The 21,762-nt window shown below is 38.0% G+C and overlaps 1 long non-coding RNA gene across 7 annotated transcripts in view; it reads left to right on the top strand.

The window, feature by feature from the left end:
• LOC111928772 (uncharacterized) overlaps positions 1-21,762 on the top strand; it is a 131,566-nt gene that overhangs the window by 83,351 nt on the left and 26,453 nt on the right. For 4 of the 7 annotated variants that reach the window (XR_015276574.1, XR_015276575.1, XR_015276576.1 and 1 more), the window contains 3 exons: positions 10,356-10,639; positions 10,955-11,039; positions 16,638-16,709. This is a non-coding gene — a long non-coding RNA (uncharacterized LOC111928772). Of the gene's footprint in view, positions 1-9,792; positions 9,931-10,355; positions 10,640-10,954; positions 11,040-16,637; positions 16,710-21,762 lie in introns of all 7 variants that reach the window. The other 3 variants (XR_015276572.1, XR_015276570.1, XR_015276571.1) reach the window with 1 other exon arrangement.

Raw genomic sequence — 21,762 nt, 5'->3', positions numbered from 1 at the left:
ACCATTCTGATGCTGACCTTTTGATTTCTTCATTAGTTGCATACAAATTGAACAGCTCAGTTTCAAAACAGTATTTTGCAATTAAGAATGTCAGCATCTTAAAATGAAGTGTTTTCACAAAAATTTGGATAAATTGTTTTGGTATTGTTGACTGGTATTTTTTAATCTTTTTTCATTACTTATATTCACTCCATTTTGGACCCTCCTAACGTTCACATCCTGAAATTCCTCCCAGACTAAAAATTTCATTGGCCAAAATTCTGCATACTGGATATTACATCTGGCACCTCCTGTGGTACTAAAACCTGTCTAAATATACAGAAGATTATTTGTCTTTAGTGTCACTTAATTTGGGATTTTCAATACTGAGACTTCCTGAGTGGCAGTTGATCAGTGTTTGCTGGGCTTTTGGAGGCCCTTCTTTATTAGAGGCATTTTTTTTTTCTATCTCATCTCTATTGCCTGAAGCTCCAATGGAAAATAACCATCAACTACTGAACTGACACTTTGGGAAAGAGTGAGCCAGGGTTCATTTGTATATTTTTCTTCATTTTCCCTAAACTAGATTTTGGTGCTTTTCAAATAAAATACATTTATTTATGGTGGAAACATAAAGAAGATAGTAATTTCTGAGATGATGAGGTTCATAGATTTAATGATAATTTGAACAATGAAGGGTTGTTTTGACGTCTGTGGGAACATCTGCAAGATTACGCTTTAAATTCTCACATTCAACCTTCCAATATCATTTTGAAATTACAATAATGCAATCTTACTGCAAATAGGAACAGTTGGTTCCTTAAATTAAAATGACTAGTAATTGCAATTTAATTTTTTATTAGAAAGATAATTAATTTTTTTCCAAGTAATTTGCAATAATGCCTGTGTCTTCAGGTGTTGCAACTGTCAGAGATTACTAAATATTTTAAAACTTTTATCTTTGATGGGACAGCTCCAGCTAAATCCCAAACCACAGATTTTTGTTAGGAACATCTGTATTTGAGTTATTTTCTGGTACTTAGGGAAGAGACAGGAGACAGAAGAGGTTTCTCATCCACTCCCAGCCACTTGCTGGCTCTGCAGTTGGTGGCCTGGGCTGTTTTCAGCAGTGCTGCTGATGGAGAAAAGCAGTGACCTGCTAAAGCACTGAGGCTTGGCCCTACCCTCAAAAAAACCAGCTTCCGACAAACAGCTTCAGTGAAACCCCTGGATTATTACTATGAATAGGAAAGAGACTAAATTTATGGGTAAAAAACTTTGCTTAGGAAATAAGCAAAAAAAAAATCTCATCCTGACTCTGCTGAAGCTGTTGAAGGTCATTAGCCTGTGCTGAAGTCAGCAATGGAGGCTGTTCTTTGCAGCCATTGAAATCTTCCCTCTACTTCAGTGACAAATATGTGATTATTATCATAGCACTATTCATTATCTGAATGGGAAGAGTGACAAATGTCGTGCAAACAGGGATATATATATGGCTAATTTTGCAGAATGTGTCAACCCACTTGTGTTGTACAGGTCAGTGACAATCAAATACTGAGGGACCTTCCTTATTTTTTGTTCCTCTCCTGGATTTCCCATACTCTCCTAGCAAAGAAAAACAAGCTTTAAATATCAAACACTGTTTGGAAGGATGGGTATACTCTACCCATGTTGAAAGACATTCAGTTAGGGATGATACAGACCCAAACTGTGCAATAAACTAGGAGAAAGACTTGAGATCTGTAAGTCTATTAAAACCACAGTAACTTACACTGATGCAGAGACATGTGCCAGAAAGTCAGAAGAAAGTATTTGTGCATGAATGGAAAAATGCAGAAGGTCCAGTCTGGTGCACTTTACCTGGCTGGAGCAGTGCTGCAGTGCAATCCCAGCTTGTTTCAGTGCTAGAGTGCTTCAGTCATGGAGATACTGCTTTATAGTACATTTTCTAGTACATTTTCACTGTTAATCATCCTAAGATTTTAATACTAAAAGTACGTCATCCATTCCAGTATCTCAAAATATTTGTGAAGTGCTATAGATAAGTACTAGAGTATAGATAAGTACTATATTTACTATAAATAAATACTAGATAAGTGCAGAGTTTTGCACATGTACTCTATTTCATTTTATTTATTCAACTTCCAACAGTCTACAGCTTTATAATGAGTGATAAAAATGTATTATGTATTTTATATCATTATTTGTATGACTCACTACCAGTAAATGCAACTGGTATGAGTGAGGAATGAAATTGCACAGTTGCTCTAACAAGGCTGATTGTGTGACTAAATAGCAATTTGGTTATGTGACATTAGGGGACATTTCACATATTTTGTTCCAGGATGTCACATCAAGTCATTAACAACAATTATGATTCCTCTATAAATCAGTTAAGCTACAATATTTCAAGCATATGTAACCTTATTCCCCCACCCACCTCTGTTTCTTTTTTCCCCCTGCAATCTCAGCACAAGCTTTCTGATTTTTCTTCTTATGTGCTCCCTACAGGAGCTGGGTAAGTCTCAGAACCAAACAGTTCTTGTTTAGCTCCTCTGTGGAGCCTGGACCAGATGGTACAAAAGAACACACATCCCCAAGGAGTTGCATAAAAAGTTTGTGGAGGCCTGGTACACAGCAAAGCTGTACTGCCTAAAACGTTTGCATAGATCTTCCTGCAGTTCCATTAAACAGTGTCTGTGGCTGGGAGGAAATAAAAGTTTTGGAGTGTTTCTAGCTGGAGGTTTCTTTCACTTGATTTTTAGAATATTCAGTGCAATATCCTAAAGAGGTCAGAGAAATGTCCTGCAAGGCTTGGCAGGGTTGTCAACTGGGGCCAATCAAGAAATTAAACTTGATGAACCTCTTATTTTCTAAAATTAATGTTTTTCAGCTCAATTTATGTGATGTCTTTTAATCCCTAGCAAATTAACTTGTCCTTTATTGAAAATAAAATTAAGTAAATTAGTTTTCAACCTATTATTTTAAGTTTATTAGAATTACGTTTAAAAGGCTATAGAAAAAAGTTCTGCTGAATTGTAAGTACATTTTAGGTGTTAAAATTAACAAAGCCTTACAACATCTGTTGGGAGATACCTAATTTTAAACTTGTTCAGAATTATCTACATAGTCAGCAATTGAGTTAGAAGCAGTCCCAATGAGTCCTGAATAACTGGACAACACTTTAGGTAAATGAGCCACCTAAACACATTCCTCATTACCTGTGGCTCATTTGATTAAGTAGCAGAACTGTTCTTTGGAGAAGAGGTTGATTCTCTTGTGATCTAAGTTTGGCCTCAGTTGTTAAGTTTCGCATCAAGTAACATAAGCTGTGTTGGAAATGATGAGTAAGAAAGGCTTGAGAAGGCCTAAAAAAGGGAGGCTTTGGAATACAAAGTTTTATGAATTGGGCTTGGCAGAAGAATCTTAACTTTGCTCTTAGCAATCCTGCAGAAGACTGGTGCCTTACTCCTAGGAATGTGGAGATTCATGATTCTGTCATGAATAATCAGGTGATATTTGCAGAGTATCGTGTGAAATTCATTACAGACCTGTGGTAGATGATACAGATGTGTTACCTTTAATTGGTTTTCCTCACTAAGGGAAAAACACTGAGATAATATGACTAGTAATTAAGAGCATCCTTAAGGAGTTGATTTTTAATTTCTCTTGAAAAACAAAGTATTTGTTTAGAATTTCTTTAGATACAAAACAAATGGGAATTGAGACTTTCTTTCACAAACCACAAATAATTATAAACCAGTGAATTCTGGTATGACCAGAATTTCTGGGTCTTTTTTGAATGACTTAATTTTTTTTAAGATGGAGATAATCAGTCAATAAAAATGTACTTCATTTGGTCTGCAACCTACTTCCAGTCCTCATTTTCTCCTACTAAATAGATCTGCATACCAAGCATAATTTTGGTGAGTTTTTGAGATGCAGGAACTCTCTGAAAAAGATTTCTTTAATTGCCACTCAAATGATTTCAATCCATGTATGCACATGGAAGAATACCGTGACTCTCTTGCCTATTCAGCTCTTTTCCAGTTCTCATTCCGGCAGCACTGACAATGATAACACAACAGTACATTTGGTCCCAAATTCAGGTTTATCTACCAGGAATTACTACTGCTGTGTCTGTTAAAGCTTTCTCAGTTGTAAAAAGAAAATCAATATTCATTTGATGTCTACAGCTGGAACCTACACTAGGAAGAAATCTAACAATATTGCTGTTGTCAGCATAAGTCCAGAACTGAGCTGACAAACAGAAATTCAGATGAATGACTGAAAAAGTTTGTTAGTGTGCCTGCTGTTAACCCAAGGAAGAAGTGAGCATTTGAAAATTATCAAAAATGCCTTTTGAGCAGGAGATTTGATTACACAGCTCTTGGTTCAGGGGATTTTTTAAAAAAAAACTAAGATACTTTTGTTAAAGAATTTATTATATGTCATAATTGGAAGGAGGGCTTTATAAATGTGGAATAATTATTTTTAACAGTTTTTCCCCATTTGCTTTATTAAAGTATTCCATTTGAGGAAGAGTGTGTGCTGCTCTGCTGTTTAGTTTTCTCTTCTTGCTTGTCTTCCTAAACAGAGAAAACCAGGGACTCCTTCAATTCCCATCTTTGATCTCTTTTTCTGAGAATATCAGAATTCTGGGCCATCAAGTTAAAATTTCTCAGGCTTTGTTTTAAATACAAATATATTTCTAACTGAAGAGTACTGTTTTCAAAATGCATAACACCCTTTGAAAGAAGATTTTAGCACATTTGTGAACAGGGTTTGGTCTCTTTTCAGGTTGAAAAATTCAACTTCCCTAAATATAGATACAGTATTTCTGTGTCTAATATAAGCACAGAGTCATGGGAAATTAATTCCTTGATAATAAGGAAACATCTAAAAATCATTGGGCAGAATCTTTCACAAGCTGTATCAGAGAGATTGGCATGGGAGAGATATTCCATTCTTAGCCTCCAGAGCCAATCTGCAGGTTCATTTTGCTGCAAAAACTGGATTGCTTGTGCAGGTATTCCTTCAGTAACATTTGTCTGTCCTTCTTGTATCAATGACTGCATAAAACTGTGATTGCAAAAATGAAAAATTACTTAAAATAGATATGCAATGTAGAAAAAAATAGTAATTTGCAAGAATGGAAATCCTTCCTAGTGAAGTCATGCCCTTGACTCTGGAAGGGATCCTGCCTGAGTTACCATAGCTCTTGAGTATGTACAAAATGAGAAGCAGAGGCACAGATCTTAGAGACTGACCTGGGAGAGCTCAAACCTCCAGGGGAACAGCATTGTCCTGGTTCTCAGTGTGAGCCTTGGAAAACTGCTCCTGACAGCGAAGGCAGCACCTCTCAGGGAGAGATCAAAGGACAGGTGTGAGAGTTGAAGCAAAGCTTCTGCCAAAATGTCTGTTGTCTTTCCCTGATCCTTTGAAAACATGAAGGTGGGAAAAGCTGCTTGTTCATCAGTTCAGTGGGTACCACCCAAAGAGCATGGGAAAGGAAGCTTTTAGTTAGGGACTTCTTAAAATCAAAGCCATGCAAATTTAAAAGGAAGGTAAGGTAAGGGGTGGTGTGTGTGAAATAGTTTTGTGCTGATCGTAGAAACAGTGATCAAATTAATCAGATCCACATGGCAACATTGCTGAAGTTTTCTTTCAAACTGTAGCTCGGATTTGCAAGCTAATGCCTTCATTGCAAAGTCCAAAGCTTTGTAAATTTTTTTAATTCTCCAGTTTTATTTTGTTAAAATCAAATGCTTTGGATATATTTAGAAAAAATATTTTTCCAGAGATTTAAAATATGAGGCCTCTTCAAACAAACTTTATGCAAAGTTTTCAGAAACCCACGCTACTGGATAAACTGTCAGGTAACTTTATTTCCTGTGAGGAGGAAGTTTGATATAGATTGTAGTCGTAAGATGATTCATACAATTCTTGCTCATCTCCCAACTGCTTCCCTCCTACATAAAATACAAGATGCAGTTTCTCCTACAGATGTCTGTGCAAGTCAGTCTCGCACACGTTTTATTTCTGTACACAGATAGGTGAACAATCCAGATATAAACAAATTAGTTTGACAAGGAATACAGTTCATAGAATTTTAATTGATCCAGTAAATCATCTGCATTTCTGCTCACTTAAACCAAAGAATTCAAACAAGATTATTGATATTATTTTATTCTAGAGGTTAAAAATGTATGGTGCCACATTTTGAGGATTAATATGTGCCAGTCTCCTAAATATAAGCAGAATGTCTTTCTCTTTCAAAGCAGTGTAAGCATTTTAAAAACACAAAATAGTCCTGAACTGATTTACAATGATTAGAAATGCTGTTCATATAGCCTGCTTTTTGGCAATGTGCAAGTGCAGTATTTGATGTGTAAATACAGTATTCTGAGCACAAGGGGTCCAGCTCTGCCAGCTCTTCCATTCACACAGTTCCATTAAGATAAATAAAAATTTTCAGGTGGGATTAAACTTTGCTACACTATACATAAATATTTTCTCCTACTAAGAAGCTAATGAGTAGACTTTTTTTTCAAATATATGAAAAAGAAGGGAGATCATTGTTCTTTTTCCCATAAAAACACAGGTTTTCAATGCATATGTCATTTAGTAACATGTCTGTAAATATAGGAAGAATAATAATTTTCTAAAAACAAGCCCTCAAATAATATTTTAGTATTCAAGAATGGAATGCATGACACTGAGGTACATTTATCCTACAAATTGGCTTGCACTGAAATTGGGAACCATCTCATATAATGACAAAAAACTCCTCCAAAGGATAAAGTGATTCAGCTGACAAACTGGCAATTACTCACACAGAGTTTTGGAGTCTGTCTTTAAATAAAACATTAGTTAAAACATTACACTATATGCCTCATGTAATCCACAGCAAGATGAATGCTGCATTACCTTCTATCAGTTACTTTCAATTAAAAATATTTAAAAGCATGTTGATGTAGCTGTAAATGCACAGGCTTTAGATTTTTGGAACAGTGAGATTTACTTTTTGGTGATGACTAGCTAAGACTAATGAAATGTGTGTATTAGTTAATTTGAAGACTACAGAGTCTTATTCATTCATAGGAAATCTACATCCAATTTATACTTCATAACCACCATTGATCATAACTACTGTAACTGCAGACTTAAATAAAGCTAGATTGGGTTACCTTTACTTGCCCCATTGTTTTCTGCCCCGTGCAGTGGTTAGATACAGCAGTTGTTTGATTCTTTGGTTGCTCTTTTCAGCACACAGGCTTTAGGATAACAAGGAATCATGGCCAAGGAATATTACAAGAAGGCATTAATCCAGTCGGTTTAAGATGATTTATTAGGAAGCACACAAACTAATAATCTGTTCCTGTGTTAAATAATATGGCACTGAAGAAGAGAAAGATCCAATTTTTTAAGCTGAAAGGATGTTCAAGGCAGGGTTTGCTGAAAGAGGCCATACATTTAACTTAGTTAATTGTTACGGCTAGAAATAAGTTTTGCACACAGCTTTTTGTACTTGCAACCAGTGTCCCTGAAGAAGAGAGCTAAAGAACACCATAAGTACCTGAAAACGTAGCTTTTTTTCTCCCCTCAGGGGTACCACCTGGGATAACAGTCCTATATCTGCCTTTGGACCTTGCTTTGCTAGTGTCTTAGGCTGATATAGCAACAACTGCACTGTTAAAGCTATGTGTGCATCCATGTTATATGTCAATGTTCTGTGGATATATAAGGTTTAGCAGAGCATTGCTAGCAAGCACCCTATCATCTGCTAAAATCAATGGATTGCATCCTACTAAATCCTTAGGATAATTTAAAATCTGGGTGTGAATGCCTTGGTTACCAAGGGCATTCGGCTAAAAACTAGCCAAAATTATATCTCAAATTAAAAGCAATTAAAATAAGAAAAATCTATCTTAGTTGCTACAAAAGAAATGGATATGAATTTCTAACCTCTCTGAGGAACATTGGGCACAATTCTGTGAGCAACACCTGGAGTTTGCGGTGTATTTTGCATCTTGAGGCACAATGAGTGAAAAGTCATTATTAGGACCCAGCAGTCTGTGCCATTTATTTGTGGTAACACATACTGCTTTTCAAAATATATAATCAAGGCCCCACTTTATTCTGTTCTCATGTTAGTTTGTGTATGTAGAACTACATCTGAATCAAATCTCTTTGCTCATGCTCTCACCAAGAGCTGCATTTCTTGCTCACCTTAACTGGTGAGTTAAAAAGGAGTCAGCTGAAAACCAGATCTGTCTGAGGTGGGGCAGGAGGAGGATGCACTGAGGGAGTGCTGCTGTAAGTGTCATCCTCACACCAATCTGCCAAAAAGCCCCAACCCCATAACAAAAGAATAACCCTGCTTCCTAGCTGCAACCCTCTGAATAGACATCAGTGGGAGTCCCTTTTCTTTGATTGCTTGATTACTCCGTCAACAAGGAATTGGTGTATTTAAGACTTGGGACAAAATGAAAATGGAATGAAACCCCAGCAATTGGAATTGCTAAAGGAACAGAAGCTGAACTTTGGAAGTTTGAGTTTCCTCTAGTCCAGGAAAACTGTTTTTCCTGTTTTTAAAGGTCCAATATAAACTGAGAAAGGAGTGATTTTTAGAGTTGTGGCAGCTTACAGAAGAGCTGAATGATAGGACAAGGGAGAGTGGCTTTAAACTGAAAGAGGAGGGTTTAGATTAGCTATTAAAAAGAAATTCTTTACTCTGAGCTTGGTGTGGCCCCAGCACAGGGCAACCAGAGAAGCTGTGGAGGCCCCATACCTGGAGAAATGTTCAAGGCCAGGTTCGATGGTGTTGCTGGCTTGGTCCTGGGGGCCTGTCTGACTCCCAGCTTCTGCCGGCAACAAGCCCAGATAGCCAGGCTGTCCCAGGGGACAGAGCCACCATCTGGGGTTCTGCAAGCAGTCTCCAGCCAGGGATAACCCTGGGAGCACGGGCAAGGGCTTTAAGTGATCAGCTCTGTTCAGCCCAGCCAGCTCCTTTTGGGGTTTCCCCTGCCAATGCAGACAAGAGACGGAAAAACCATATAGTGTTCTGCAGAGTCTTTAATGCAGGCTTCAGTGAAGAGGGCCAGTGATGGTCTAACCCTGAACTGGGTAAAAGCTGGGGTTTTTATAGGGAAGGGGACCAACAGTCTGAGACTGGGGTAAAATGACCAGTAGTTAACAGGGGTCCTGAGGCAGGGAGGGGTCCACAGCTTAGTCACAGTGACTAGGCAGTTTTGTCTTAGGGAATCGATCTCCAGGGAGGATGCCACAGTGCCTGTCAGAGGGCTGGGTCTCCTCCACAGGATGGAGCCTGTGGAAGGTGTCCCTGCCCATGGCAGGGTGTTGGAACTGGTCCCTTCCCCCCCAAACCATTATGTGATTCTATGATTAGTGAAACAAATTTACAGCTACAGGAAAGTAATTCTCTCTACACTCTTATGGATATATTTTTGGGCATTATACCATGTACTAGTACTCAGCAAAAATGAGATAAAATTGTGATATTAGAAACTTTGCTCTCCAAGTGTTTTATAGAAGTTTTCAATCATTTAGCTTACCTGTTCAGAACTTCAGAATTTCAACTTCCTTCATGGTTATTATTTTATAATCACTTTAGTTCACATACATTGGTAATTTGTTATTCTTTGAATTTTTAATGTATTTTCAAGATTGATATTTATTATGTGTTTATAACATTCTGTTTGAGTGCCATTAAGCAGTGTGGTAACAAATAATGTATGTAGTATATCTGCTACAAGATGTTCAATAATGTGTATGATTTTTTTCTCTTAGAAGGAAAGAATCCTTTGGTGTTGAGAGGCTCTAAGGAGGAGGCTGTGCCAACAGAAGGGAATTTGGGATAGCAGGGTTCCTTGAAGGTCCTCAAGAACAAGACCAGAATTTATTTGTAACAAGATTACTATAATTGAAGTTAGTATCTGCCTTGAGATAGTGTTACTCCCATTGAAAAAAATTCTCGAGAATAGTTCATAGAAACTCATGAGAAAAATTAAATTGTGAACTGAGATGGTGAAGTAAACCATCAAAGGTGATATGTATCCAGATTAATTCTTCAGAAAACATCAGAGGCTCAAAAAAAAAATATTTTATATATATATATATTAAAAAAAGCTGCTCTCCCTCTCCTCCTATTTCCCTTCTTTCTGTTTCTTTGGCAGCTGACTGTAATGTCTGCACATACATCCTAATGTCTATGGGGCTCTATATGGGTAGCAATAAATAATTGTATCTCCAATTGATGTTCCTAGAAATGTCAGCTTCTGAAATATAGTCAGTAATCTGACATATAAATCTTCCTTTGGAATCTTAGCAAACTCTCTTCTCTTCTCTTCCAGATTTGTCAGCTGCCTTTCAGATTCATGGTCTCTGTGATTTGGTTGACATATCCTTCAAACCACATGGGATAATCAAAGTTACCCTTGTTGGATCCCATTATAATCTTTTTAAGAAACCCCAGGAGCCTTCATGAGGCAATAGATGGATAGACTGCACACCCCCAGAGCCTGATGCTCAAGTTGCTCATTATTCCTGTATGGGTTTCAGAAAAGTGACTATGCAACTCTCTCATCTGGGAACCAGTGCTAATCCAGATGAAAATTAGAAGATTCTTGCTTACAAGGTAGACAAAGCTTTAAAAAATACAGTATTGACCCTTCCAACAGTTTTTTATTCTTCTTCTTTTGGGGAGAGGAATGGTGGTGGTGGGTGGTAATATGTGTTTAGATTTTTTGTTTGTTTGTATCATTTTATTAAGCCATTGTGTCAGATCTGAGTGGTTGTTCATTTTATACTTCTGGTTCTTAACTAAGCACGTTGTTCTAATAGCCCACCTAGCACATTGTATTATATAAAATGCTAAGGAGACTGCTACAGCATGCAAAACAAAGTTGAAGTAGGTAAATCCAACGTGTTTTGTCCATTTTTCCTTGTACAGGAATTCAAAATTGTGCAGTGGTGCTGATGTGGATTCCTGAGGCTCTGGGACAGGACAACCAATCACACAGGAGTCTGGCATTCATGTGAGTCTGCTGTTCTCTTGATGCCAAACAAAATATCCTCCAGGGTTTCCAGTAAATTTTTAAGATTAAATAGAACAATGAAACTTAATTAGCATATTTAGATGTCTCCAAATTCTATTCAGATGACTCAAAATGTTTTTATGAGAGTTAGAGAGTACATTTGAATGATTTAGATGGTTTTCATTTCTTAGCAGGAGCTAAACCTCTGTTTATGGTAAGTCAACATACCTGCATCTACTGTGACTCTTGTTGTACATCTCAAATGAATTCAGCACTTTTTATTTTGCTGGATAGAAAGAGGTGCACAAAAAAATGAGTGGGGTTCTGTGTTCATTTGCAACAGGGCAGATGTGCTCCTATGCAAAGCAATCACTGGAAATATTTCCTTTTGATGTTATTGTATAGTTGAGGGTAAGGATTTGGAAAAAGGGGGTTCCTTTGGCACTGGAACAAATGGTTTACCAGATCATGCTGTAAGTTTAAGTGTAGGTAACGTAAAGATTATTTTACCTTATTGATCTTAATCAGATATCTTCTTTTATAAAATATGTCTATGCCAGACAGATACAAAGAGTGTTCTCCTGTGGTTTCTTATCTTTGGTTCCTTATCTTAAGTCTCTTATCTGAACATGCATTTGATTTTTCCCCTCTGAAATGCCCAATAATTTTAAAGCTAATAGCAAATCCTTCCAAATAAAAGGTTTGGCACCATTAAATCTAGAACTGAATAGTAAAATACTGAGGAATGAAAGGAAATAATACATGAAGCTGTGGAATATTGGAAACTCAGAGCCAAAATATACAACAGTGTCCAAGATGCAAGGTGGAAGAACAGGAAAGCCTTTGTCATCTGCTGCAGAACTTAGGGAAATTCAGAATCATTTTTCTGCTTTTACTGTCCAAGGAGCAAGGGACCCATGTCTTCTTGCAGTTCCCTGCATGTTCAGAGTTTTACGAATGTGATCTTGACTAATCTGGAAGGAAGAAATGGGCATCTTGTTTACAGGAAAAGGGCTTGTGTGCTGATGTTCATAAGGTGGCACCAGCACCATAGGGTGGAAAGTGTGGGGACATGTATAACCTCTGGATATTTTAAGGAAAATATCAGGCCACCTGATATGTGGTATCCCTGAAGAGAGTATAAAATTTGAAGGCAAAAAGAACTCCAAGCCTGCAAATAAAATACTCAAGCAATATGGGAGATTATTAAGTCTTTTCTACGAGAATCTGCGTCTGATAGAATGCAACAAGGGAAGAAAAGCCAGGATTTAGACTCCTGAGTGTGAACTATAAAAGTGCTATAAAAAATGGGATAGTTGTATGTGATTCTTTACTGGTCTTACAGGGCTGAACATGCATTAAATTAAGAACTCTGTGGGTTTATGACACATCAAGATAAAAGCTGATTTCTGTATACTGCTACAACCAGGTAAGAACGCAGTTACATGTATAAATACATGCTAATTGCTATCAGAAGTTGTGTTTTGAAGATCATGCATTTTTTATGCATACCAAGCTGCTAAAATATCCTTACTAGTTATTTCTGCATCATAGCATCCTTATTGGAAAAGCACTAGCAAAAAGGTATTCCATTTTAGGATTTCCACCAAGACTTTGAAAGCTCCTGGTAAAGGTGCAAGAGGGATGTGACAGACATTGCATTAACATAAAGCTCGGAATACTTATTGCCTTCTGCTTCCCAGGGAAGCAGTCACTCAGGTTCCTATAAAGGCAAAAAGCATAAAGAGACTGGGATCTGTTATCAGCCCTCTTGGGCAGAGCTGCGATACAGAGTGCTCTGCTTAATATTGCTTATCACTAATTTTATGTGTGATAACTGAAGCATGAACAATATCCAAGCGGGAAGCAAACTAGATCTATAGCTGCACAGTCAAGCCTATCAAAATATATTGCTGAGCTCCTACAGCCAAACAGTTCTGCAGAATATCAGTTGAAACAGGATGTTCCAGCTCACTGGGCCTCCACTCACCGTATGCTTGTGCAGCCTTACCTGTAATAGCAAATAGCTATGCTCAAGGGCAGGATGCATTAAAAATTAGGAAGGGATGTTGGAGTGAACCTGCATGATATCAAGAACTGATGGGCTTTGTTACTTGCCATGTCCTACTGAGTTGTGAGGTGATGATGATGAAGTCACAGAGTCTTGCTGAAATCACTCAGATGAGTGAGGAGTGTATATTACTCTTAGAAATCTGTATTTGCAAAGCCATGCTGTGGAGATTACCCTGGAGAAAATCCACTCTTGTCTGTGTCTTCATTCTATGAGAGGAGTAAGAGAAAAAATGATGGTGCTGCTCTGTGGCTTGTCTGTTTAAACAATGAATGTTCTCTCTTCTAAGCTTATCCTGTACAGGAGGAATCTGTGTATTTTGATCCAGTACAGGCAAACATTTTCTCTGAGAACATGGGATAAAGGGTGGGATTTCCTGACAGTCCCTGAATCCTTAACGCACCTGTGTTGGCTGTGAGTTACAAACCTTATACTGGTGAAGAGCATGAAGATGCTGTCTGGTCTTAAAGCAGATTCTAAGGATCATTGTGATTTTTTTTTTCTGTTTCTAGTGTGAGAAAACACTAAGCAAAATGCCAAAAGGAAAATAGGAATATCTTGGTTTATAATAATATGTCCACTGCATATTGTTTTTTACATGGTCACATGTAACTACAAACTATTTTTCTGGGAATTATTGCACGAGTGCTACAATTAGACTATTGTGAGGAAATACATGCATTTTGTATTTCCCTGTTCTTTTAGTAGCAAAAAGTATGAGTACTCTTAGAGAAAGTAATTGAAAAGTTTAGCTAGATGGAGTGTCTATTAATGTAACTTTTTTACTATATAAAATGCTAAGAAATATTCAAAAAGTTTCAAGGCTTGAGAACTAAGGTACAAACAGACCCAGCAACACCTAACAGTTTAAAAATTTCAAGTTAGTTTTTTTTTCTTAGGAGGGGGAGTTTTAATTCCAGTTTAGTTTTAATTCCAGCAAAAAAGCTTATGAGCAAAGAGATATCACTGTGTGTTTACCTTACATCCTTTTTTATTTGGTCTTTCAATTACAATTTTATCTGAGTGGATGGGTCCCAGCACCTCCTGAAAACCTTAGTGGGTAACCAGTGCTGCTCCCAGTAAGGATGGAACTGAGCTACCATTGAAGTGTTAAGAATTGAAAGAAGAAAATCACAAGGCAAAGGGAACGGGGATGTTGTCTCCCTTTGGTGTCTGTTCCAGTCAGTGCACTGTAACACTTGTATGTCTTGCTGTGAGTTAAACATCATTTTGCCACTAGTAGATAATCTCCAACAAGATTCCTCCCTGCTGGCCAATGGTTTGGGAATCCAGCTGGAGAAAGTCCAGGCAGGATTGTTGTGAGCTCCCTGTGAAATCTGCTCAGTAAATGGGGTTCTATACCCAATGCTGATCTAGTTAAACAAGATCTCATGCTGTACAGATGTTTGCACATCTTCCTCAAAAAATGTTTTTCTCATTTTATTCTAAAAATCAATGTTTTTATGATTAATCTTGACGCTAATGACTTTTTTTCCTCTTTAAATGTGCCCTTCTTGTAATACTGAGGGCAATAACAAGTCAGCTGGTGTCAAGTGCAAGTCAAATAAATAGGCAATTGCTAAGGGAAAATACTAGCAACTGCTATAAAATAATATGCCACTACCAGCATTTCATTTTGACCATAAATGGCAATAATTATTCTTTTATTAATATTTCAGAAGACTGGGACAGGTTATCGGGACAGAATGAGATAGGAAATTGTTCAATTTAACTGTACTTTCTTCACATTAGAAACTCTGGCAATACTATTTTCCTTTTTGAAGCACAATTTGTCATTTCTGTCCAAATAATTAGTTTGAGCAGGATGTAAATGCTCTTGTGACACCAGTTGCAACTTCGCCATTCTAATAAGTGTATGTATCAACCAGCACACATGCATGGAAATAATCTTGTAGAATAACTGGTAGAGAAAAAAAGCATCCAAAGTAAATTTCTATCAGAGCTCTGTAAGACATGGCATGAATTTTATGCTTGGTGAAAATCCTATGTTGCATAAAACATCTTGATAATAAGAATAAAATGATGAATTTGTTCACATTAATTAAACATATTACCTAAAGTTGTGTTGGATTATGAATACTCTTATATCTTTGCTGGTTTTCATTTTTATGTATGGAAAAGGCTTACACAGCAAGAGGTGTGCTGTGAAGGAGAAAGAATTAGAAAGTGCTTTGAAAATTTTAAAAAAAACATTCCATATAGTTCCTTTTTCCCAAGACCAAAATTACAATGCACTTAAGAGAAAGAGAAATGTCAGTCAAAATAACAAAAACAATATTAATAATAACCCTTAAAAGATTTGCAAGGAGGAAGGTTATTTTCTTTTTTTTTTTTCCAATACACCTATCTGAACTCCAACACAAAGTAATTAATTACAGGTTCTGGTACAGAAATGCTTCACATATCATCTTTGGATGTCTGCCTTTTCATAACAGACTAATTAGTCCTTTTTACACTGTGACTTCGTTAAAATGCAGAGGGTGGTAGAACAATGTTGACATTTGAAAGGGCTGGACTTACATTCCCTGACAATCCACTGGAGTCACACAAACTGCTTTTCTTAATTACCAGACAAAAGCAACACATTTTCCAAGCTGCCTTGCTCTACAGATGTATTTATAAGCCTTAGCTTATTTAACTGATGTGGGTTTCACCTCTGAGTAGTTTGGGGATGTTTATTTACCGGGAAAAGCTGTTACATCCCACTACTGCTGCTGACAGGCTGTGCTGACAGAGGGACAGCACAAGTCTTCCCTGACTTCAACCTTCCTTCTAATGTCCAGTTGCTCTCCTAGTCTGGGTAACTTGAGTTTCTGTCCAGATCCTCCAGGATCAGAATCTTCCAGAATTAACAGATTTTGGAGACTTGGCCAACTCATTTCCCCTACATTCTCTGACTCCACCTGTGCATTTGAAGTTTTCCACTGACATTTTCACTGAAAAAAAGAGAAAAAACCGATCAATTTAACATTTGAAGTAGAGAAGTTTCTGTAAAAAGGAAGATAAGAGAATTTTTCATTTCTAATTTTTGAGAACATCCACTCCTTAATGCTGAAGAATGTGTGTTAACTGTGGAAACTTGATCTGAGATCACCTTAGTACATTTTCCTATCGAAAGTTTCTACAGGTGGGGGGTCTATTTTCCTACTATTTCCTGAAGGTGCTAAGATTTGTGTTTCATAAGTTCAATGACTTCCTCTCTACCCAGAGTAAGGGGTGTTTTCTAGAAAGGGTGAGACTTAGTTGAAAGTCAGGTTGATCACACTTTTTTAATTCAAGTTGTAAAAAATAAAAATAAACCATGTTAGATCTGGTGGTGCAGCTAGGGCTACATACATTAGGCAAACACAAGACAAATCTAAGCATGATATCACTTCCAAAATAAAAAAAGCTCAAAGAGCAATCGATAAATTATATGAAATTTATAAAAGCATTATAGATTTATTGTTGAAGTATAAATGTTACTTTAACTTTCTAAATTTCTTTAATTTTAATTTATCTGTTAGATATATGGACAACATTGAAAAATCCCTGATAAAATGAGTTTTGTTATGGCCTGAAGATGCAGCTTATCACAGGTAAGTAGAATATTGCATTGATCTCTGCTGTAGATAAGGAGACTACCAAGGAGCAGCTGCCTTGCCACATGAAGAAAATGCTGAGCACAATTCAGACATACTAGGGAGTTTCATATTTGTTTTGAATCAAACTGTAATAAAAAGGGCAAGCCCTGTGTTAGCAGGTACATGGGCAAGAGGAGTCTTGGGGACTTGGGAACGGGAGAGAGTATGGAAATAATGCTCAACGTCTGCATGGACCCCACAATCAGGTTTTGAGTGAGGAGGGGAGGCACCTGCTGCACTGATCACCTCCTAAAGGCATGGACCTCATGGGCCTCTCACTCCTCAGTGCATGCCAGGGGGCAGAGCAGCTTTGTTTGCTTCTGACCCCCATCCTGCCATGGTGCTGGTGCAGCGAGTGCGACACTGTGCACAGCACTCTCTGGAGATTGGCCTCTAACCATGGAGGGTGAGCCTGGTGCTCCTGGCAAAGGATGCTCCTAGCTAGGAATGTTATTTAAAGAGTATCAAGGGACTGAGTGAGTACACTTGTCTTGCTGTGTTAGATGAAGAACTATTACCAAAAATAAAGTATGTTAGCACACTGTGAAATGGTAGCACTTAAAAGAGGAGCAGGATTTGTGTTCCAGAGAGTCATCATCAGGTACAAGTGAATGCATATGGTGTGCCCAAGTGGCTGCTTAGTCATTCAGGAGGGAAGTGGAGGAGATGGAGTTACCCAGAGTGAAGGAAGGTTTTGCCCAGCCCTTCTCCTTGCTGGGAGAGGCTGCAGTTCTTGGACAGCCCCTGATCCTGCCTGGCAGGATGTTTAGTACTGCACATCTCCAGCACTGGTGGCGCTGTATGCAACTGGGAATAAGATATGGTGGTGACACTCACCCTTTCCCCAGGAGCAGACATTGCTGGGGCAGACAGCGAGCACTACTAGATATGGATTGAGCATTCTATGAGTTCTTTTGTGTTCGATCATTGCAGTCCATGTAATTAATGTAACGTAATGTAACATAACGTAATGTAACATTAACATAACATAACATAACATAACATAACATAACATAACATCCCAAATACTTGCTTCTTGCTTCTTCTTCCTCTTTATTTTTCCTCTCAGTAAGGTCTTCATCCCATGGTGTTCTGCTCCATACAATTAAGGTGTAAGGCTTATCCAGTGCATGCTTCTTGGCTGGCTGCATGGTACACTTTCAGCAACCTTTTCTTTCAAATATATTAGTACAAATAGACAAATTATATCTAAAAGAACTTGGCCTACAGCAAAATGTAACATTTTTCCTATAAAACTTACAACTTCTCTATGTTCCTCACCCTGCTATTGCTCGTACTTTCATCACTCACTAAGTGTGAGACAAAATACAGAGACTATTATGCAAATAGTTAATGTTAAAGTGAATTGGATGGCTTGTTGTTCTTATATAATCTCTAAATGCTGTCTGTGCACTGTAAGCTGCAGGGCAAACAGCCAGGCTCTGCTCCCACTGTGTCTGAGGAGTTCATGTTTGCAATAGCAATGTATCCCAAATTACAGGTGTACTCTGCACCCAGGCTGTGCTGCAACAAAGGAACCCAGGATACTGCCTCTGGTAAAGAAACAACAGCTGTGGAAGAATGTACAAAAAACTGCTTTGGTTCAATAAATCCCTGTGATATTTTTTTGTGAATCTGGAGATGTTGGCCAAGAGAGAATTGACCAAACATGGCCAGTTTTCAAAGATGGTGCAGCCTTAGGAATATACAGTTTTACATTACAGATTTGTGCTTTGAAATTAAAACAAGATGTGTGGAAATACACATTGCCAACGTGTCACCCTAGCTGACACCTTTCAGCTGGCAATGAATACTGACTACCTTCTCCACAGCAGACAATTCTTCTAATATAATTTCATTAAAACACAGCTGAAATGAAGTTCTGTTTGGTTCTAAATTTAAAGGAATTTCTTGTGTAAATCAGGCCAGAAACACATGCTTTCCTTAATAAAAAAAATAATAATAAAAAAAAAAAAAGAGAGAAAAGAGAAAATAATGGAATAAAATATTTCACAAACTAAAACAAGTTTTGGAAAGGAATTATTTGTTGGCTGCTGATAGAACTGTAATGCCAGTTTTTGGTGAGACCACTCAACACCCATCTGTTGTTACGTCTCCTATATGTTTTACATTTATGCTGTGTTGCTCTAAATGTGGTGTATTTGATGCCACAGGTTGTTGCAGTGTGTTTCTTGTTAATGGTATGTTCTGTTATTACCCAAGTTGATAGTTTGGTCTAAACTATCTCCCTGCCCAGACCCTCCCACCCCATGTTGTCAATCTACCCTGAGTCCCCTGTCAATCCTACCTTATCCCCACCAGATGCTTGGAATTCCACTTTGGAAATCCCCTAAATTTCAACATTTGATTAGTCCATGTGACCTAATTTCCCCCCACTACCTCCCTCATTGGATGATCATTTTGTGAACCCTGCCTTTTACCCTCCCCAGGATATCTCTGATGCTTTGTACCCTCCCTTTGAACTGCCTCCCTATTTCAGCTGTTGCACACTCACATTTTCTGTCTTTTGCCCCCAAGATTCCCCAGAGCAATAAATCCTCTATTATCCCATGCAAAAGATCTCCCTCTCTGTCCTCCTCAGAGCACAGACTGACAGCCAAAAAGCCGTAGAGCAAGTGCTCTAGTCACACCTCGGGTCATCCTGCTCCTGGGGTGTGACCCACTCCTGGAGCAGGCCAAAGTGATAGAGCCAGATAAGCCCTGGCCCATGTGTTAACAGGTATAAGTACTAGTAATAAAGATTTTGTGATAATTAAAATATTAGAGACCTGAGTTACAGTAGCAGGCTTTGACCAGATCTGTTCAAGTGAGATTTTCCATTTTACTAGAAGGTTGAGCACATTGAAATGTTTGAATTAGAAACATAACTGTTATCCTGTTCATAATTGAAGCAGGGCACCCAGTTGCCCTGACCCTGAGGGGCCTCCCTACCTTGCCCTCTGGGCCTCCTTGCAGAACCCTGTGATCCTCATTGTGCCCACTCAAGGCCATGGCCATCGATTGGTAGATGTTCTTCAGGTGTTGTGTCCATGGGCTGTCCCTAAGGGCAGCCTGGGAAGGTCAGTTGTGCCAAAAGGCAGCAAGTGAGCTGCCAGAATATCTGTGGGCTTCTCATGGAAACTCCCAGGACTTTGGCAGAAGTTTGTTAAATCTGAGCTATATCTATAAAACATTTGTTTTCATTGAACTTGTGAAAAATTTTTCTTGTCTCTCTAAAATTTTCTGCACTGTCTTCCTGAAGTTCTCTATCTTTCTGGTACACAAAGAAGTCTGATGTTTGTGATATCTGTCTTTAAACACTTATGGCACCTCCTGAATTAAAGTATTTAAAACCATGCTTCATCTTTGGAGAGGTGAGTCTTTTACCACTGTGTGAAACACTTTAAATTGTCCTTATCTCTGGGAACTTGTCTAAATGAAGAGTCAGAGCTTGAGATTTTGGTCCTTAATCCAACTTAATAAAACCCAGCCATTGTTTATTGGCTTCATTTGTCAGGGAGGTGATGGAAGGGGCATGTCCCATATTGCTCTCTTTAATTTGATACCTTGTATATTGTCCATTATCAGAACAAAATGGGAAAGAAAATCCTTTACAGATGCCTCTTTGAGAGCTTCAGAAATAAGATTTCAACAGTGCTGAGATTTTTATGACAACATAATTAGAGCTTCCACCAGATTGTAAAAACTCAATTTGTTGAAAACTGTGTAAGCTGATTTAGGGTCAAATTCCAGACTTTTTATTGAGGCTTTTCTCGGCATTTCCATTGATCTCAGTGGCATAACTCAAGTTCTCTATTTCTAGCAAAGTGTTTCTGTGCTTCTTTCCTTACTGTTCCAATGAGCAATCTTCCTTCTTACAAAGTGTATTTCAGAGACCTATACTGAAAAGATGTTAGTCATGCAGTTAACAGAGCAAATAAGATCTGCTGTGCTTGTGATGATGACTTTGACATTCACTTGATGCTACAAAGATATGAAGGTTAGCTCCCACTTTGATAATCTCTTGTAATGTAGCCTTGTGTCCACAAAGCCACAGGTGTGGACATAGAGATAAGATGATAATTTTGAGTCTATTTTGTGTTCTCTCTTATTTTTCTCACAGTTATGTTTAAAAGTTCAAACCTCTGGTAAATAGGATAGTAAATCTGTGTTTTCTATCTCTTTTCCTTTCTAAAATGGTGTCATGGGGCTGTTTCTCAGCAAGTCCTGATCAAATTGGCTGAATTTACGAATACAAAGAAGTGTTTTTCTACCTGCCAGCTTCATCTAACCTCACACTTGCATCTGAAAGCCAGGCTGTATTTGATGTGATCTAGAGGACCACCTGTAGAGGCCCACCATGACAATAATATTACGGATTCAGTTCAGTTAACTGAATTGCTCTTGTGGGGAGGATTATTAGTGTATATACCAGATGGAGGAGCAGGTTCTTACTCTGCAATCTTGTTTCTAGGTCAAAAACCATGGGTAGGCCCCAGCAATAATTTCTGAATTATGTTCCCTCTAAAGAGGAAGTAGCATGAAAACTTGCCTTTCAAACATCAGATACTGAATTCCAAACTCATGTGAGTAGTATATCATTGAATAAGAATTTTCTGGGATTTCTTAGAATCATGTTTTTTGTCTCAGTAGTGTGTGGGGAGACACAATTCACATAATTATTACTATATTATGGTAATCCTATACAGATTCCACCTGCCCCCAAGTCCCTGTGGGTTGCTGCAAACATGGATGATGCAATATTTCCACATAATGGAGTCTATAATCCTCATAGCATAAGGTAATCAATGGGTAGAAGAAAGTGAATACACCCCTTCTTACTCAGGATGAGAAATGGAGGAAAAAATCAAAACTGGGTTAAGGTCATATTGGTAAGAAATTCCCTGTGAGTTTCTTTGCTGTTGTACAGAGGTCATGCTGACCAGCAGGCTCCCTGCTAAAAACTACTAGAGAAGTCTTAGCAGTGCCAGAGCTAATGCAGTGTTAC

This window comes from Cyanistes caeruleus, chromosome 14 (assembly GCF_971803275.1).
Source record: "Cyanistes caeruleus chromosome 14, bCyaCae1.hap1.1, whole genome shotgun sequence".
NCBI lineage: Eukaryota > Metazoa > Chordata > Aves > Passeriformes > Paridae > Cyanistes > Cyanistes caeruleus.
Note: the sequence above shows the minus strand (reverse complement) of the source record. Positions and strands in the feature narration are given on the sequence as shown.